At 51.0% G+C, this 13,302-nt stretch overlaps 1 protein-coding gene and 1 non-coding gene across 4 annotated transcripts in view; both read right to left on the reverse strand.

Annotated features, from left to right (window-relative positions):
* Positions 1-13,302, reverse strand: part of ACTN1 (actinin alpha 1) — a 95,683-nt gene that overhangs the window by 62,733 nt on the left and 19,648 nt on the right. The window lies entirely within an intron of this gene.
* On the reverse strand, positions 9,891-9,997 carry LOC138444444 (U6 spliceosomal RNA). Its single transcript, XR_011258473.1, has one exon. It is a non-coding gene; the product is annotated as a U6 spliceosomal RNA (small nuclear RNA).

Consider the following 13,302-nt stretch of genomic DNA (forward strand, 5'->3'; position numbering starts at 1 on the left):
ACCGAGGCTCAGAAGGAGGACCTGTTGGAGGTTATGGCTAGTAAAACAGCAAAGCTTCCCTCCAGCCCAGAACTGGCAGCTCCAAAGGCTGTTCTCAGTACCCAGAAATCTCTGCAGGATGGACTCTCCTGCAGGGAGGGGCAGAAAGGAGCCAGCAGCCCCAAGCTGGACTCGCTCTCCTGTTCCCTCCCCAGAGCCTGGACATGACCTGTGCACAAGTGGTCCCAAGCATCCTATCCTGCAGGAGAAAGGTGCACTCTACTGCATGGAGACAGAGGCTTCTGCCTCCTATGCCCACATGTGAGGGAGACAGGATCCTAGAGCCTGCAACCTACAAAGGTAGGTGGCTTCAGTCATGTCCAACTCTTTGTGGCCCCATGGAACAGAGCCTGCCAGGCTCCTGTGTCCATGGGATTCTCCAGGTAAGAATACTGGAGTGGACTGCCATGCCCTCCTCCAGGGGATCTTCCCGACCCAGGGATCCAACCTGCATCTCTTACAATGCCTGCATTGGCAGGTGGGTTCTTTACCACTAGCGCCACCCTGGAAGTCCACAAAGGTAGATAGGACCCATGTTAGTAACAGTCGGGACAGGGGCCAGTCAGCCTAGGGCAGGGGCACTTCTGAGCCAGACCTCCTGGTGCTGGAGAGAACGGCTCCCAGAAGGTCTAACAGGATAGGGTGCCATGATCAGAAAACGTAACATCTGGAATGAAGCCCAAGGTACCCTGGATGACTCCTTTCCCCCAACACACAATCACCACTCAGCAAGCAGCAACCAGCTGCATGGTGAGCTTCACACAACTCTGGACTCCCTGGAGAGGAAGTAATTTCCTCCTGCAGAGGAAACTGCCGCCACCCAGCCAGACGGCATCACACAGCTTCTTGCTCCTCTCCCAGCCTCTCCAGGGACCAGACAACTGAGAAGCAAAGGAAAGCATCATGGCCCTCCTAAAACCTCGCCTTCCCCCAGGCTCCTCACCCAGACCCGGCAGCGGGGGACTTTTCCCCCACTTAGAGGGCACAATAATGACACGACATTTAGTGACACTCACTAAGCACTTTGTCCTGATCATCACATTCACTCTTTACAACAAGTTTTAAGAGGGAGATTTTGATCCCTGTTTTAGAGATAGAAAAATTGAGACTCTGGAAGATAAATTAACCCAGCTTGCAAAAAGCAGCCCCCAAACCCCAAACCAGGCATTTCCCAACCAGATCCCAAACTCTTTTTACTTTCTCTTTCCTCTCACTGAATATCTCTAAGTACAGGGTCCTAGACCAGTGACTGCCACAACAACAGAGACAGCCCAGCTCCGGGAGCCGTGGCCAAGCCGATAGGTAACTACACGCCCCACCAGTGACACACGGACTGAGCATCAGAAAATGATAACGCAGATCCTGGCCAGGGCCCAGTACACGGCACGTGGTGGAGGCCCACTCCAGACAGCAAGCAGAACCCAGTTCACTCTGCAGGGTGAGCATGTCTGGGGGCCCGACTCGACACAGTGGTGGACCGCAAGTAGAGCAGCAAGCCAGAGGGGAGAGCTCGCTCTGTTAGCAAGAAATAGACCTTTTCTCCACAGGAATTTAGGAAGTGTGCCATTAGTCTCTGGAACTCCCTGGAAGACAAGGGATCACACAGTAACCTCCTAGGAGAGAAACAGCCTGGGGCAGGAAGAACCGGGGGGGGAGCCAGTGGGGAAAATGGAGCCAGTTGGCTCTGGGGTCCCTGTTCCACTCCAGGGTGCCCAGCAGACTGCACCCCGCTTCACCAGATTTACAGAGAAGAGGGATGGGGATCTGGCCACCAAAGGCCCTCCTCGATCAGGAGATCCGGAGCTTCGCACTAGCAGCTCCAGGTCTCCCCAGAGCTGTGCTGTGGCCAGCCTTGGACACGGAACACCAAGGAGACCCAGCTGGCCTGCCCACCCACCTCGGCTGCCGCTACCACGGCAGGCCCAGCCAGCCAGGGACCCGGCCCTGGGGGAAGAGCAAGGGGATGCGGGGTAGGGCCCAGGGCGCTGTGCTGAACTAACACCCCTGCCATAGAGGCTCAAAGTGCCTGAGAGCTGCAAACAGTTAACTGTCAATACATAAAATATTGCAATTCCATTTCTGGGTATAGACAGAAAAGAACTGAAAGCAAGGACCTGAACAGGTATTTGCACACCCACGTTCCTAGCAGCATTATTCACAACAGTCAAAAGGTGGAATGACCCAAATATCCATCAACAAATGCACAGGTAAACAAAATGTGGCGTGCACATGCGATGGAATATCAGCCAGCCTTTAAGAGGAAGGAAATGCTGATACACCACAGCGGGGATGGACATTAAGGACACTATGTGGAGTGAAAAAAGCCAGACATGAAAGGACAAATGCTGCTGGATTCCACTTTAACGAGGTTCCTAAGGCAGGCAAGTTCACAGAGAAGAACGAATGGTGGTGGCCAGGGGCCGGGGGAGGACGTAAGGGGAGCTGCTGTTCCATGGGTGCAGAGTTTCAGGTTTATGAGACGGTGGGGATGGCAGCACGACATTGCAAATGTACCTGTTGCCGCTGAAATGCCCACTTTAAAAATGGTCCAAATGGTAAATTTAAGTTATGCATATTTACAATTAAGTAAATATATATATACACATATATATAAATTAAATATGAAATACTGTGTGTGGCATACAAAAATAACCATGTTACCTGTGGGGAATTGTTTATTGTTTTGTTTTGTTTTTACCATGAGCATGTCATACTTCCATAATAAAACCAACAAAGACATTTAGACTTATAAGGCAAATAGATTTCAAATTGCAACCCACGATGGGATTGAAGAACTCCCGGTTCTTAGAACGGCACAAAGATGTCGCCTGACTCCTGCTCTGGCTACCACCACCAGCCTGGCCTGCAGCGGACCATGAGAAATACCCCTCCAAAAGCAGTAAGTCAGGCTGTGGGTGCTGGCCAGGTGTACCGCATGTGTCCCCTGGCCCTCCTCTGCCCCCATGAAATCAGCAGGAGGAAACACCCACCCCGCAAGCCAGAGGTGATGGAAGGGTAGGAGGGCCCCTCCCGGGGCTCTGGCCCGAGGATGACAAGGGAATGACTTGGCCCATCTCTGCATGCCCTAACCTCTCCCGAGATGGCACTGGTGAAACCACCCCACCATCCTCCTCCACAGTGGGGAGGAAGCTAGACTGAAGAGGGAGGCAGAGGACATGGCTCATCTGCCCAACTGAGGAAGACACGGGATGGGGGAGGTACAGAGAACCCTCAGCTCCCTCCATAACACACCAGGCTCTGCCTTCAGTCCTGTGTTCCCACTGATCCATCTGGGACCTGCAGACCCCAGACAACTGGCCTGGCCTCAGTTTCCTTATCTGTAACTCGAAGGGGATGGACCCTTTGCTCCTTTTAGCTCTGAAACCCTAGACTTCCCTGGAAGCTGGGTGATGGGCCAGAACCAAGAAAGGGCTGGGAAGACAAGACTCAGCCTTGGAACAGGGCAGCTTCAGAGCAGAGGCTCAATGCTTCTAAATGGGACACCAACACCTCCACCCTCAGGCCAAGCCACGCACTCATCCATTCATTTCATTTTTTTCTGAGCTCTTACCCTGTGCCAGGGACCGAGGCAGTACTGGAAAACGGCAGTGAGTCAGCCAGCCTTGGAGGTGCTCACAGCCTCGTGAAAGTTGCCACCAAGTTTCAAGACTTGCCATCACAACCCCTATCCCCAAGGCCAGCCTTTAGAGGAAGCAGAACCTGGAAGAGTCACACAAACAGCAGGCAAAAGGGGAAGCCCGATGCACCCCCAAGAGAGTACCAAACCAAACTTGAGAATCAGGAAAGTCTGGTTCAAATCCTGAGTCTGCTGCTGATTTGCTTGTGACCTTGGACAAGCTTCTTTGGCCCTCTGGGCCTCAGTTTCCTCATCTGTCAAGAATGAGAATCTGTGCAGGACCTTCCAGCTCTGACAGCCTGGGCCTCCAGGACACAAGCCCTCAAACCTGGGATCACAGCCGGGATGGCTGCAGGAACCAGCAGCACTGCTGACCCCTGCGGGACCCTCAGATCCAGACAAGCCGAACTGACAGCCAGCCAACTTCCAGCGCTCCGCGGCTCGGCGTGCAAAGCCCAGCTGCTGGAGGCAAATGCCTGCTTCAACCTCAGGGATAAAATGGATATCCAAGTTGTCTCAGAGTTGGAACCTTTTATCTTGGGATGAGGTCAGAGGACCAGAAGGAAGCTCTGTGCATTCCCTGTGCCCCACTGTTTAGCACAGAGAAGTGGAGCCCCGCTTGCCCCATCTCTGCCGGATTTGAACCATAAACACAGCCCTTTTCTGAAGGGAAGGACTTAACACAAACCAGATGCAGCAGGGACTTTCCCCCACCCCCTCCTGGCCCTAAAATTAAACGTTCAGTGTCCCCTCTGCCAAAATTCACTTGAAGGCCAAGCCTTAAAGAGCCAGCACCTCCGGTTCTCACCCTCACACACTCTCAATCACATCCCCTCTTAAACTAAATGTCAAGGTCCCCAAATGGAAAGTGTGGATGGGCGGCCTCCCAGGAGTGCCCAGCAGCCCTACAGGCCAGGGACTGATCACTGGGGAAGGAACGCTGACATCCTGCCCCCCTCCACCAGCCCAACAGGGACCAAAGTGCAGCCTCACAGGCGGGGATTTGCCCCAGGGGAGGGCACGGGCGGGGCTGGCAGACGAGCACAGCCATCCCATAGGGAGCAGGCCTGAGCAGCAGCCTGGTCCCAGGGGGCACGCTGGAGATTCCTGGAAGAGTTCATTTCCTGGACTTCAGTTTCCAGTCTCGAGAAAATGGAGTGAATCGCAGGCATTTATTTAACTCTGATCTCATTCAAAGCAGTGATGACTCGGATAAAACCCATCTTAGGAGAACTGGACTCTTACTGGGCTTTGCGGGCTTCCCAGCGGCCAGGCAGGCGACTCCCTGGTCATGAAAGTTCTCCTGGTCCTATCTGTTGTTGTTTCTCAGTTGCTCAGTAGTGTCCAACTCTGCGACCGCATGCATGGATTGGAGCACGCCAGGCTCCAGGCTGTCCTTCACCATCTCCCGAAGTTTGCAAGTTCACGTCCGTTGAATCAGTGATGCCATCCAACCATCTCATCCTCTGGTCCTATGTGTATGTCCAATTCTGGCCGAAGGCCCAGACCATCCATCTACCTGCCTCCTCTCCTCCCCATAGCCCCCGGCCATGCTAGGACCACGCCCCAGCAATCAGCACTAATCAGCTTGCTCAGCACATCTAGTCTCCCCAACAAGCAGACACACACCCTGTTCTCAAGTTCAGGGGGCTGTGTCTTACCCACTCCATGTGCTTCATGGGACCCAACAGTGCACAGCACGCAGCAAAGTGCTCAGAACAGACAGTTAAATCTCACTGAGCTGCTATTCCTCAAGAAAAAGGGCAGGTGATGGCAGAAAAACATTTGGAGAGGGATGTTGCTGCAGACAGCAATTCTCTGACATGCAAAAAAAAAAAATGAGTACTATTTTTTTTTTACGTATTTAATCCTACAACTTCAACACAGTCATTTTCACTTTTGTATGCTATCTTCCTGTTTACACAGATTTTTACAGTTGCAACCGATTACAATGTACATACTAAATGAAGTTCTCCTGCTTTCAACATCCTGTTGAGCATTTTATTCCTGTGTGATCATCCTAAATGTCACTTAAAGGCTGAAAAAATGTTCCACCGCAATCATGTGTCAGGACGGTTTGTTAAATTCCTCCCCTGACGTGTGTGAGACACAGGAGCCTTCCCTTCTGCTCCTATGGACAACACAGAGACTATTCTGAAGCCTTTCTTTGTTTTAGTTGGACACTTTCCTCAGGACACAATCCTGGGGGTGGAATTACCCGGCCCAAGGGTAAGAACATTTCCATAGTTCTGCTATATAAACAAGCCCCAGATACTAACCCACAGGCTGCACCAATCCTTTAGAAAAGACCGCAGCCACACACTGGACTAGAAGCTTTCCCTGATCGGATTCTCTTCTTACCTTTTTAAAGTTGAGTTGTTCTGACTGGAAGAGTTCATCTTCTCTGGGCCTACAGGTTCAGTGCTCTGGACATCCTTTTTCTTAAATCCTACCTCTAAGTCCCACCTCCTCTATACCCGTCCTTCTTGTAACCCCAGTCCACTCTGACATCAGTAGACCTTGTAGCTCCCCTAAAGCTTTCCCTACAGACTCAGGCCCCCCATTTCTGAGGTCCCTGATCCCCTTCGACACTGTGACCCCTACAGTGCCACATCTCCCCTGCAAAACTCTTAGCCCCTCTGCTAGGCAGAAGGCTGCCAGAGGGTTTCTTGACCTACAGCCTCCAAGATGAGCCCCTAAGGGTGTGGAGTCATTAGGGAATTGCCTGTTAAGCTGAGCCCTGTAGGCCTTCGAGCTTCCTGCAGCAGGGGCCCCTACCTCGAGGGGACAGTTTGAGTCTGGGCCAGCAAGCACACTGCTGCTGGCAGCCCCCCAGGCTGAAATGATCCAGGGCCACAACAATGAGGAGGCGTTTACCCGGTCTAGGGCCAACCCAAACCCCTCCTGTCACGCTGTCTGGAGGAAAGCTAGAACCCAGACAACAGCCTACAGTTAGAATCTGGCTCAACTGAGAGTTGAGGGCCAGAGGTCACTAAGGTGGACGGGGAGGGGAGGCGAGCAGAGCAGGATACACAACGCTGAAAAGCCCTCCCTCCACAGGAAACCAAACAACAGGGCTGGCAGGTCACTGCAGGACACAGATGTTTGTGCTTAGTGGCCAGGACAGGGTGGGCCGCCTGTCTGGTACAGACACCCCCTCTGCAAGTCCAGGATGGAGAAAAGCAGCTTCCATCCACCATGATCACCGCAACACTTTTCACGCAGCCTTGCAGATAGCCCACCGGCCCACCTGCTCCAAAGCCAAAAACCGTCACAAGAGGAAACCAGAGGTTTTCTTCCCTGTTCCCTATAAATACTTCCCCTCTGGGCTTGGGGAAGAGATGCCTGACTCACATTTGGTGGTGGGAGCAGGGGGGTGGGCAGCTAGTGAATTTGCAGTCTGTGATGAGACAAAGCATCACCAATATGTCCCAGGGGAAGTGAAAGAGTTGCGCTTGTTTAGCTGAACACCTATCATTCAGCCTGAAGCAACAACATTCCCAGGTCATCCTTCACAGAGGTCTCTAGCTTTGTCTAAAACTTGAGGGAGAAGCTTGCTAGAAATGCAGATTCCACAGCTCTGAGCCTAGAGTACTTGGTTCAGCAGGTCTAGGCAAGGCCTGGGAAGCTACAATTTTTATATGAATGCTAGGTGATCCACAGACCACCCTTTGGAATACAACCTTGGTGTGAAACTCTCCACTTGGATGGAGAGGTAGAGGGTGGACGTGCCTGCAGGAACCAGAATTCTACAGGGAAGTCATGGCCACCTGGAGTAGTAAATGATCATTTAATACGGTGTAAGTAGGAGGCCCTTCGGAGAAGGCAATGGCACCCCACTCCAGTACTCTTGCCTGGAAAATCCCATGGACAGAGGAGCCTGGTAGACAGCAGTCCATAGGGTCGCCAGGAGTCGGACACGACTAAGCGACTTCACTTTCACCTTTCACTTTCAGGCACTGGAGAAGGAAATGGCAACCCACTCCAGTGTTCTTGGCCTGGAGAATCCCAGGGACGGGGGAGCCTGGTGGGCTGCCGTCTCTGGGGTTGCAGAGTCGGACACGACTGAAGCAACTTAGCAGCAGCAGCAGCAGCAGCAGCAGCAGGAGGCCCTTAATTGCTACCTGCCTCCACTCCTCACAGCATAGATCCTCTCTCTTCACAGAGCAAAGCACAAGCCATGGTCTCCTCAGGAGTCCCTCTCTCCCTCCCAATTACCATGAATTGTAACTGGACCAGCCTTGACAGTTCACTGTGGTTTTCTGGGTGGGGAGAAGAAGAGGGTAGAGTGTCTAACCAACCAGACAGAATAAATCAATCCCAGCCTCTCCACGTGGCCACAAGCTAGAGCTTTACAAGGCTCCAGCAGGAGCTCTTTACCCAAACAACTAGAACAGCAGCTGAGACATTCTGGCAGTGTCCCCCTTCAGGGCCTCCCCAAGGAAACGTCCCAACACCAAGATTCTCTGTGGTGGATCCCATGGTTCCAAAGTTCTGATCATCCACAGCCCCCAGACATCGGAAAACTCTCCCCAACTGTGTCAGAGGAGCTGACCATAGGAAAAACAGCGCTAGGAACATCAAGCCTCCCCTAAGTGCACCTCCGCAAGGGCCTGACAATTCCACAGATGGGCAGCTCTAAGAAGCCAGATTAAGTCATTCCACAAGAAGGGCAGCTACGGTCCTGCCCAAATTCCACCCAACTCAAAGGCAAGGCCAAAGTTGCAGGAAAAAGGAAGCTTCTGTGCACCACCTCCTCCATACCGAAAATAACACAACCATCCAGGTGAGTCCTACTGTGGGCACAGTACCAAGTGCTCCCAGTATGCCAAAATATTCACCCATTTTGGCATCTGAAGCCACCTAAGACACTGAATAGAGTCAGACACGACTGAAGCAACTTCGCATAAGAAAGTGTTAGTTCTTGGAGTTCCTGGGGACTGAGGCCTCCAACCCTATTTGAGGTTAAGTCATTCCATGGACAGACCTTCTTCTTCCTCTCACCACAGTATTCAGAGCGGACACACAATTGCTCGGGTCACAGACGTCTCACTGTGGGTTGGAGGTGTCGGCCACCCTCAGCCCAGCCCCGGCACCCTGGCCAAGAGGTCAACAAGGGCCAGTCCAGATCAGGAAGCAGTCTCTCCTGCCGCCGGGAGGCCCCCTCCTAAAGACGAGCTGTAGAGGAGAGGGTCACCTGGACCACAGGATACTTGGTTTAGAGAAGCGAACAGGGAAGTGAGAACCCGCATGGAGACGGCAGGCACAGGTTCTCATTTACGACTTGGCCTACTTCCCTTCAATTTCACCAAACACCCTGGCTCTTCTGATGAGCCTCACAGGAACTTGGGGAATGCGGTCAGGAGCCAGGACCGGGCAGAATCTTCGAGACACAGATTCCACTTCTTGATCGCTTGTCCCCCCGGCACTCAGCAGCCATACCCCTGGCCCTTAGGTCTCACCTGCCAAGGGGCAGCTACTGCTAAGTTGCCAATAGGCAATAGTATTTCACATGTTCCTCTCAAATGTTTAAATCCTGAGAGTTTCCCAGTCACCTTCTTATGTATCTAGCACTAGATAAAAATGTTAGCGAGGCCTTGAGAACCTTAGAAATGTTAAGTCTACAGCCAGACAGGCCAATGCCTGAGAAGATACTTTGGGTCCAACAAAAACCAGGCACCCCACCTCTGCCAGGTAGGGGTCCCCTAAGGATGGCCATTAAGGGGGGACTGTCGCAGATCAAACTCTTACCTGATAAGAGGCAACAGATTCACCTCAGCAGCCCATCAAACCACCCATTTCCACGCTCTCGGATGAGGGAATTCTAGGTGATCCTTACTTACTTCTTTGTATTTTGCTGTAGTTTTTAAATTTGCTGCAGTAAATACTACTTTTCATCTCAATTAGTTTAAAAAAATAGGTTGAGTATAACCTATAAAAGTACGAAACCACTTTGTTGTACACCTGAACTGTACTTCAACAAAAAATAGCTGTATATTATGGATGGCACATTAAGCTAGCCTGCCCTTTCTATTTCTCTTATTATTTTTTTAAATTTTATATATTTTTAACTGAAGGATAATTGCTTTTCAATATCGTGTTGGTTTCCGCCAAACATCAGCATGAATCAGCCATAGGTATACCTATGTCTCCTCCTTCTTGAACCTCTCTCCCACCTCCCGCCCCATCCCACCCCTCTAGTTTGTCACAGCACAGAAATACAGACTGCGTCACAAATCTGCACGTCACCCTTGCACAGGGATCACGCTCATCTACTCTGTATCGTTCTAATTTTAGTATATGTGCTGCCAAAGCGAGCACCATTTTATTTTTCATTAGTCTGCCTTTTAAAGGCAACTGATTAGTATGTAAAAGCACTTATAGAAATGATCATCTCTTTTGACCAATTTACTCAGCTCCTAGATATTATCCTAAAATGCAGGAAAAGGTCCACAGTGAAAGGAGTATTTATAGAGGAATTATCTATGAGAGCTCAAAGCTGGACACTATGAAAATGCCCAGGGATGGGAGAATTAAGAGGAGCAGTCTGTCACCTGGCGGAACAGTCGGGCAGCCAGACAAGGTCCAGGCCCAGGCCTGACTAGACAACCTCATCCCCGCTCTGCAGCCAAGAGCCAGGGGCCAGGAGCACCTTGTTGAACAGACCACCAAGTGCTTCCAGAAGACAGCTTTGGCCTCAATGGCTCTCCTTCTAAAGAGGTGGTGTGAGCCAAACTCTTTGTTTTCCTAATGAAATAGCAGTTTCGGCCTCAGACAACCCAGCACTTACAAGCACAAGTTCTCTTCTCAGAAAAGCCTCTGAAAACCTCTGAACACGGCCCAGGAGTCCACACTGACCGCCCTCTAGCCCCTGTCAGACAAGTGCAAGGGAGTTTCCAGGAAACGCTGATGAGCGTCTCCAAGGACCGGGGCCTCGCTCAGGCTGCAGTTCTAGAAACAGTGGAACCAGCTTTCATTCCGCAGCTCCCCACAGAAGTGCCTTCACACCAGTGTGATTTAACGTCGTGCTTCTGACTCTACCGCAGGTTGATTTAAGAGCCAATAAACAAAAAGGTCCCTGTGAGCTCCATGAAACTAACACTGATGGCATCGTCCAGCACATTCTCTCCTAAAATGGACAAGCCCTTGGTGCTCGGTGCTCACGCTAAGAGACAAGGTGTCTCTTTCCCACGAACCAGCGCACTTCCCTTTATTAGGAAGTCGATGATAATTCCCATTTCTTCTTTTGTTTTAGCTACTGGGAAGGTCAAAACTAGGGTCAGTGCTGACTTACAAAAACTAAGTTCTTTTAACATTATTTTCTCAATCACCTCACCCGCCTACCGCCACCGTGACAAAGCTCTGGATCTTCTTTTTTTATTTTTGAGTATGGTTGATTTTAAATGTTGTGTTAATTTCAGGTAGACAACAAAGTGAATCAGTTATACTTGTACATATATCCACTCTTTCTTAGATTCTTTTCCCATATAGGTCATTACAGAGTACAGAGTAGAGTTCCCTGCACTACACTTGCATTAAGTTGTTTTTTAATTGGAGGATAATTACTTTACAATATTGCGCTGGTTTCTGCCATACATCTTTAAGAATCAGCCACAGGCATACATATATCCACTCCCTCTTGAACCGCCCTCCCATCTCCCACTCCATCCCTATCCCTCTAGGATGTCACAGAGCACTGGGTTCATGCTTTCCTCAAATGCTTTTTGGAAAAAGAGGCAGGAAAGTACAAAAAATATGTATTCATGAAACAGTCTGTATACTTGGATCTCACTTGCTCCAGGGAAGGAAGATAAAGGCTGTGTGGCTATGTATAAAAAAAAAAGTATCTTTGATAAAAATGCCAAGTGGGGAAATATAAAAGTAAACTAAATTGTAGATCCACTGCGACTACCGTTATCAAAATAACACAAGCATGAGGATAAAAACAAAAATGGTTTCTCAAAATTTAAGCAGATGTGTTTAGGTGAAAGGGTTCAAGTGGTCATTCACCACTCCCCCAAAGTCATTTACCTTCTCAGATGGAAACAGAGGTCCATGGAGGTGAAGCAAGTAGGCAAGTGAGAAACTAGAAAAGCCAAGCTCCCCTGGCCTTTTCAATGTTATCCCCAGGCTGCTCCCTTCCAAGGAGGGAGGAACAGGCTCCAGCCCCCATCTGGATTCTGAGGGACTGGAACCCAGTAGGCGATGGTCTGCATTTAGTAGGGTCTTGCGGAAGATGCCTTGTGCTCCGATGCTAGTCCTCACCTGGCAGTCAGCGGACAAGTTCTGCACACTCCCCCATAAGAACGACGAATTGCACACATGGGCGGTAGGGAGGCAAGGGCCCTGAGTCACAAGCCCAGACCTCCAAAAATATATCTAGGACTCGATCGGCAAACTAGTGACCCCTAATCCTTCCAGTGTGCAATCAAATCCAGGTTTCCTCATCCACCCTCGGGAACCACCCCTACACCTGACCAACAGACATCCACAAACAGCCTGAACTTCCCCAAAGCCCTCAGCACACAGCATCTGTCTAGCCTACATGCCGGGACTACAAGGTCCCAGGTGTAGCTGGTGCCCTGTCAATGTGAGGTGAGTGGCCTGCAGATATGACAGTTCAGCCCTGCTGAGTACCATGGTTTGGCCAAGTGGAATAGAGGCTTTCTCCTTGCCTCTGCTGAAGTCAGGATCCCGAAGGCTACCAGAATAGCATGTGGCTGCCTCTTCTGCCTCCATCTAATGAGAACAGCCCAGTTCAGGCAGAGAAGTATCAGCGGTCCATGAGGGGCAAAAGCAGGGTCCTGCTCAGCCCTGGATGGCAAGCAGGACTTCGGAGCAGGCTGACTCATCACCTTGCAGGTGGAGTGAGCTCATTCCTTCCAGGGCATCCTTGGAACTGGAAACCCACAGCAGAGATGGTTCCCATGGCAACAGGCCAGCACCTCCTCCACAGCCGCCTTCCTTGGAGCACCACTCGCCTGTGCCCACGGGTCACTTAACCAACTCTCTCCCTGCTTATATTCTTAGAACACAGAGGAAGAAAAGACCCTGAAAGGCCAGTGCCCTCCTTCCTCCATGTCCTTCCCCTCTCATTTCTTTTAGGGTTAGCTCAATGCCTCAACGAGAAGGTTTTTGTTTTGTATTGCTTTTTGGCCATGCCACATGGCTTGTGGGATTTGTTCCCCAACCAGGGACTGAACCCCGGCCCTCAACAGCAAAAGCACGAAGTCCTAATCGCTGGACCACCAGGGAATTCCCCCATTTCCATTTCAGTAGACCCAAACACATTTAAGACCAGGTAACTCCCAACCTAACAGTCCATTCCTTCTTTGGAAGGTATGACTACTACAAATTCTGAGCTGGACTCCATTTCCACTCAACTTCCCCCAAGTCCTGCTCCTCCAAGCCCTGGGGCCCACTCAACACGTCAAGTCCAGCACAGCCTCTTCCAGCCTGGTGACTGCTCTAAACAGCCAGCTTCCTTCAAATACTCCTCTGACGCGGTTCCCCCACCTCCCCTGCCCTGTTCCCAAACCTCCGCTGGAGCTTACATTGGTGTCTAACCCTCGCAGCATACATTGTCCAGTTCAGACAGGCCCGGAGCCCGCTACTGCCCCCACAGA

Source organism: Ovis canadensis, chromosome 7, assembly GCF_042477335.2.
Source record: "Ovis canadensis isolate MfBH-ARS-UI-01 breed Bighorn chromosome 7, ARS-UI_OviCan_v2, whole genome shotgun sequence".
Classification (NCBI taxonomy): Eukaryota; Metazoa; Chordata; class Mammalia; order Artiodactyla; family Bovidae; genus Ovis; species Ovis canadensis.